Source organism: Homarus americanus, unplaced genomic scaffold (genome assembly GCF_018991925.1).
Source record: "Homarus americanus isolate GMGI-L3 unplaced genomic scaffold, GMGI_Hamer_2.0 scaffold16894, whole genome shotgun sequence".
In the NCBI taxonomy this organism is placed as follows: domain Eukaryota; kingdom Metazoa; phylum Arthropoda; class Malacostraca; order Decapoda; family Nephropidae; genus Homarus; species Homarus americanus.
The window spans coordinates 2,834,975-2,841,805 of record NW_024746541.1 but is presented as its reverse complement, the minus strand read 5'-3'; positions in this window follow the sequence as shown (position 1 = coordinate 2,841,805).

Here is a 6,831-nt window from a genome sequence, read left to right as displayed (position 1 = left end):
AAACTTGCAGTCATCGCGTGTCGTCTGTTTGTTTACAATTGACCCGCTCGGTCTGAGCTACAGTTCTATTACTCGTATCGTATATATCACCAAAGCTGCTTTTATTGGTACCAGATATCAATATATGTACTTTCTGTTTAATATGGCGCGGCCGTCTAGGAAGTCAGGTAAGGTTAGGTAGGTTTCTTTGGTTGGTTAGTTCGGGTTCTATGGAGGGATAATAACTAAAAAAAACGACCCATTTGCGATGGAAATGTTGGTCAAATTCGTATGAATCAGACCAAATACCATGGGAAAAACAAAATTTTTTAGTTGAACAGTACTTGAGGCTGAAACTGCAAATTTACCGCAACTTTATACACAAATCACTAGTGTGAGAACAAACTTATATTATAATAAAAAACATTATGATGAGACTAATACTGTAGAAAACAATATTTGGTTACTACACTTCCTTTTCGTGATTGTATGGAAAAGCGTTACCACATTATGTTGGGTCATTGTTTGGAAACCAGAGGGACCTGACCTAACCTCCAAGCTAGGAGGCTCCACCCTATTACGTAAAAAACTTACCGGTTAATTTTTAGTAGTTGCCACAACCTAACTGAATATTGAGTCATATATGGGGAGACAGAAAAAAACAAATAGTCTATAACGTTTCCGTCGGAAATTTTTAGTTTTCGAGTTATTTTAACTTTTATATTACATAAAAGCGTGTGTTGATGTGACGTCATAGTCGTGTGCACCAATTGGAAGATGGCATCTGTGTAAAATGGATGTATTTTGGCTGACTGGCGAATTATTCAGCGCATTTTGGACAATGAAGCAGCAGCCGTTGTCATTTTTAGGGCTCACGGTGTTCTTGTTTCATCTGTAAAGTGTCCAAGATGTAATTCAGAGTGTCAGTACCGTGTAGATCACCATGCATGGTAATGTGGTAGAGACGGACACTGGTGAAGACACCACTTCCTCATTCAAGTCGCCTCACTCTATCCTCCTGTATCTCTTACTTTAGGTAAATTTCTTACACACTAGGGGTTAGGTTAGGTTTTTTAGTTTTTTGAGGTTTTTACATTGTTTGACCTTCCACTTTTTTCAATATCTCACCTACTGCTCATTTCCGACATCAATAAAGGTCGTATTTGTATTTAACACAATGATTTACACTATAAAAACACATTTTCAAAAGTCAATTAGGTGGTGGCAACTACTAAATATTTACCAACTTACCTTTATTAACAGATGCTAAAGAAAAAAGTGACACTATCTGTTGCAGGAAGTGGTGGAGTATAGTCATGTGATCGTTGTACCGTTGTATTCGGCCTGGAACATGTAGTACAGTTGCCAGCAAAAGTTCTCCCACAGCCCTGTGTAGCAAATTGTGGGAGGACTTTTGCTGGCAACAGTACAAAGCAAAATATTGTTGGTAATGTTCCTTCTTATCGTCGACACAAAGCACACAACTCTTTCCACAATCGTTCTATATTTTGCATATGAACGCCTGTAGCACTTCACAGAGGTTGACAGAATACCATGAACCTTAAAAATGTCAATGGCAGCGGCTTCATTTTCAAATACACGATGAATGGTTTGCCAAGCTGAGATAGAACACCAATGCAGAGAGAAGCCATCTTGCGACCAGCTAATTAAAAAATACGAGCATGCGCATGAGTATCGTGTGACACCTACATCAACGCTGATTGGCAAGGCATAGTCACGTGACACCAAGACTTATGGTGATTGGCGTGTGAGTCAGATGAAAACAGTGTGTTCCGCCAAAATGTAAGTTCTTGAGTGAAATTGAAGTCCACTCAAAAATATAAATTGGCAACGGAAAAGTAATAATATAAATTTATTTATTTATTTTATTTTTTTATCTATCCCCCAATATGAACATATAAATAGGAAGCTCAGCGGGCGACCTTTTCGGAATCTTAGCCAAAACATCGGTATGATGCACAAGTGGTGAATTCTTATGGCTATGACATGCACTGTTGCATCGAAGGCTGCCTTTCAGACAAGAGCACCGCTTTGTTAGGCAGCTACTTCTACAGTGGCACTTTCTAAACCCTTCATCTCGACAATTTTTCCACCTTTTGTGCCTACCTTGTTAGCACTTTCTTCCTTAGAAAGCACATCCGGCAAGGTGCCATATTGGTGGTATCATGGTATGATAGGTACTGTTCATAATACAATGCATTAACTGACGACCATAACTCTACTGGACGCATTTATTATCGCGCTATCTTCCAGTCCTCAGTTTTGGCCGTCCGGTGCATCTCTCACTACACCGAGGTTGATGGCATTATCGGGTCGCTATAGTTTGGGTATTCATTCGCTCGTTTGGGACGAGCTGTGTGCACTGCCCCGAGCCCCCGCGTCTGCGACTCGTGTGTGGGGGTCAGACCACCACACTAAAATGTGTAAATTCATATTAAAACAAATGATCTATCTTTTAGTAAACATAGGGCGTGAAACATTCCCGCCACTGGGAGAGATTTAGCTGGTGGTGGACGATAAGATGTCACTTGGGTCGTATCGGTTTTGACTATATTTTTGCAATATTTGTTTGTTGTATCTCGTGCATAAGAGGCTCTTATTGCGCCTTTCAATTGATAAATAAAGCGCCTTTGTATTTGTTACATCATATTTAATTCATGTAATACAGATTCACGTTTAAACATGTTATTGATATGCACATAAAATACATTGAAATTTCTGTTTTGTCATAATGATCAAGGGCATAATTTTCATATGCATAAAACTGACATTCCTCCCTGAGAACTTCAATAACCTGTCATCTTCACCAGGAGAGAGAGAGAGAGAGAGAGAGAGAGAGAGAGAGGTCCGTTGGTGACAACACCAATGAAAGAGGAAGTGAGGAATCATTTGTTTGTTCATATTTTTTACTATTACGTTCAGAACAGAATGTTAGAGAAATGTGCATAACATCCTCAGGTAAGGGACATTATAACCAAGAATACTCACAGGTGTGTGGTTCAGGATACCAACACTGCCGGTGCGGCATTATTTCATTCAATTTTGTTACCGACTCGTTCGGAAGGAGACACGGATTTTTGAGGTGATTGTACAACCACTGTGGGTTACAGGAGGTACAAGCACTGTGGATTACAGGAGACACAGGCAGTGTGGGCTACAGGAGGTACAACCACTGTAGGCTACATGAGGTACACCCACTGTGGGCTACAGGAGGTACAATCACTGTGGGCCAAATGAGGTACAACCACTGTGGGCTACCGGATGTACACTTTCCCCCAGAAAAGTATCGCCCCCGCCCCTCCGCCCCCCCCGGGCCTGATGTATCTAGAAATGAACACAATAACACGTGCACAGTAGTCTCGGTTCTTTTGGAATTTCTGATTGTGAGTTGCACCTTCCGTTCTTTCTTCTTGCACCTGATACTCACCATGATATCTGCAGTATACCGCCTATTATCTACATAATGTAATGAAATAGGATGAATTGTGATACCATATGCACAACCAATAACGTCATGAGTAACCCCACTGACTTATGCACCTTAGATACTATTTCAGCTCCAGGGGATGGGTTGACAAATAGGAATATAACATTACTATGTTTTCACGAACTGAGGTTAAAATGGAATCGCTTCGAACAAAATATGAAACACTATGATCCGATATTACATTCATTTGCAAATATAGTGATTGAAAGTGTATTGTGATGCCATATCCAATTACAATTACATTATGGTTTACTGCATTTCGAAATTATTTCTACCCCCCAATTGTTGAGATAACAATTATGATTATAACGCATCATTTCATGATTCGTGCAGGCAGCGGAACATTATCTGATACACACTACGAGACAACGTCTGTTGGTGCAAACTGTGTTTTTCAGCGAGTCTCGGGTCGTGGATTTCCAGCAGAAAACACCCACTATTTGACTGCCGTTGATATATTTTCGCTACATTAATATTATTATATTGTTGTACTAAAGATGGGGCAAGGTGATTCACCATAATTACAAGAAATGCCAGGAATAACAACTGGCAACCTCACAGATACTAGGCAGGAAGGACTACCACCATAATACAAGAATCACACTTGGTGATCGGAAATATTCTTCCATTGTGACACATTGTACCGATGAGAAAGGGGTCGATACTTTTTGGGGAGAGTGTACAAGCACTATGGGCTACCGGAGGTACAAGCACCGTGTGCTACAGTAGGTACAAGCACTGTGGGCTTCATGAGGTACTACGGTAGGTACAACCACTGTGTGCTACATGAGGTACAGCCACTGTGGGCTACAGTAGGTACAAGCACTACGGGCTACATGAGGTACAGCCACTGTGGGCTACAGTAGGTACAAGCACTGCGGGCTACATGAGGTACAACCACTGTGTGTTACAGTAGGTACAAGCACTATGGGGTCGTAGGAGAGGCTGCCAAAGAGATGTTTGGAAGTTATAAAATAAGATACGGTAAGAGAGGATCAGTGAGGTAGAAGGAGCACATTAAGACACATGGACAGGTAGAGCAAAATATTTTAGAAATATATGTCAGGATTTGTCAATAGATAACGAACAAATAATAACAGAGTATGAAGAGAAAAAAGTGTTAAGTCAGGCGGTAAATAAGATGGTAAGGTTATGTAAACGAAAGATGGATGAAGATATTAACAAGAAGGTGAATAGTAGTTTCGGCTGCTGTTGTAAATACGAGTATTTTGGTAGAGAAATAAGGAACCGCAATGGTCATGATACTTTGATGAAGAAGGGAAAGAATTAATGAGAGAGAGAGATGTGATAATTATAAAATAGATAAGATAAGAGGTAGAGGTATCATAAAAAGTAAAGCAGGCGATGAAGCTCACAAGAAAATGGCAAATCGGGAGATACAGATGACTTAGTAAATAATATCACTGGAGGTGGAGCAGCAATCATGAGTGAATTAATATGGGAAATATTTATGGCTGCCTCGAAAAAAGTGAACGAGTATCAGAAAGTTGAATGAAGGCTGTTGTTGTCTCATGGTGTAAAGTCCAGGAGAGGCTGAATGAGTGTAGGGACATGAGGGCATTACCATAGTCTTCTGAGGACGCTAGGTAAGATATTTTGGAGGGTAGTAATTCACCTTGTAAGATTCACAGTGACTAGAATTTAGGAACATTTATACATCATACTGGAGGAGTGTGTCAAGGTTGCATTCCGTCACCTTGGTTATTTATAGACTGTGGATTAAAACTGGGGTATAATGACCCAGTGTGGACGATCCTCTGGGGTATAATGACGCAGTGTGGACGATCCTCTGGGGTATAATGACGCAGTGTGGACGATCCTCTGGGGTATAATGACCCAGTGTGGACGATCCTCTGGGGTATAATGACCCAGTGTGGACGATCCTCTGGGGTATAATGACGCAGTGTGGACGATCCTCTGGGGTATAATGACGCAGTGTGGACGATCCTCTGGGTTATAATGACGTAGTGTAGATGATGCTCTGGGTTATAATATTGGAGGTTAATGATGGAACAAAAACCGTAATATTTAGAAAGAAAAAAAACACAGAGATTAAGTATTATAATTATATGAATGAAGAGGAGATGAAGTTGTGAATGAAGTCAGGAATTTGGAACAAATGTTCAAGAAGGAAGGAAATGAAAGAAATTGGAAGAAATAAGACGAATGTGTAGAGTTAAAAAGCCTCTGGACACATAAGGCACACTAGAGCACACTAAGATGGCACTGACACATGGAGCACACTAACATGGTACTGACACATGGAGCACACTAACATGGTACTGACACATAGAGCACACTAACATGGTACTGACATATGGAGCACACTAACATGGTACTGACACATGGACCACACTAACATGGTACTGACACATGGAGCACACTAACATGGTACTGACACATAGGGCACACTAACATGGTACTGACACATGGAACACACTAACATGGTACTGACACATGGAGCACACTAACATGGTAGTGACACATGGACCACATAACATGGGACTGACACATGGAGCACACTAACATGGTACTGACACATGTAGCACACTAACATGGTACTGACACATGGACCACACGAACATGGTACTGACACATGGAGCACACTAACATGGTACTGACACATGGAGCACACTAACATGGTACTGACACATGGAGCACACTAACATGGTACTGACACATGGAGCACACTAACATGGTACTGACACATGGAGCACACTAACATGGTACTGACACATGGAGCACACTAACATGGCACTGACACATGGAGCACACTAACATGGTACTGACACATGGAGCACACTAACATGGTACTGACACATGGACCACACTAACATGGTACTGACGCATGGAGCACACTAACATGGTACTGACACATGGACCACACTAACATGGTACTGACACATGGAGCACACTAACATGATACTGACACATGGAGCACACTAACATGGTACTGACACATGGAGCTAACTAGTGAGGTCAAGAGATGTCACGGGAATGGTTGTGGATCGTGTACAGTGAAGTCGTTTCATAAGTCACAGTGAGTTCTTATCAAACGTTATGCATCAATGTGGAGGTTAAAGATCCACTTGGTATAACTTACGTGAACAATGTGGTCATGAGAAAGTTTGTGTGGATATTTCTATTAATAGCTAAGCTGTGTCTTTCTAATCTTGTTTTACTTTATTGTCTTTAATATTTCTTCCCCTAATAGAGGTTTGTGTTCCACCCCAGCTGACAGAGGGGGAGGACTACAGTACACACGATCTGGGCGCACTAGTTAACATGGTACACTCTCTCACCGTCTGTGTAGGAAGAGAAGC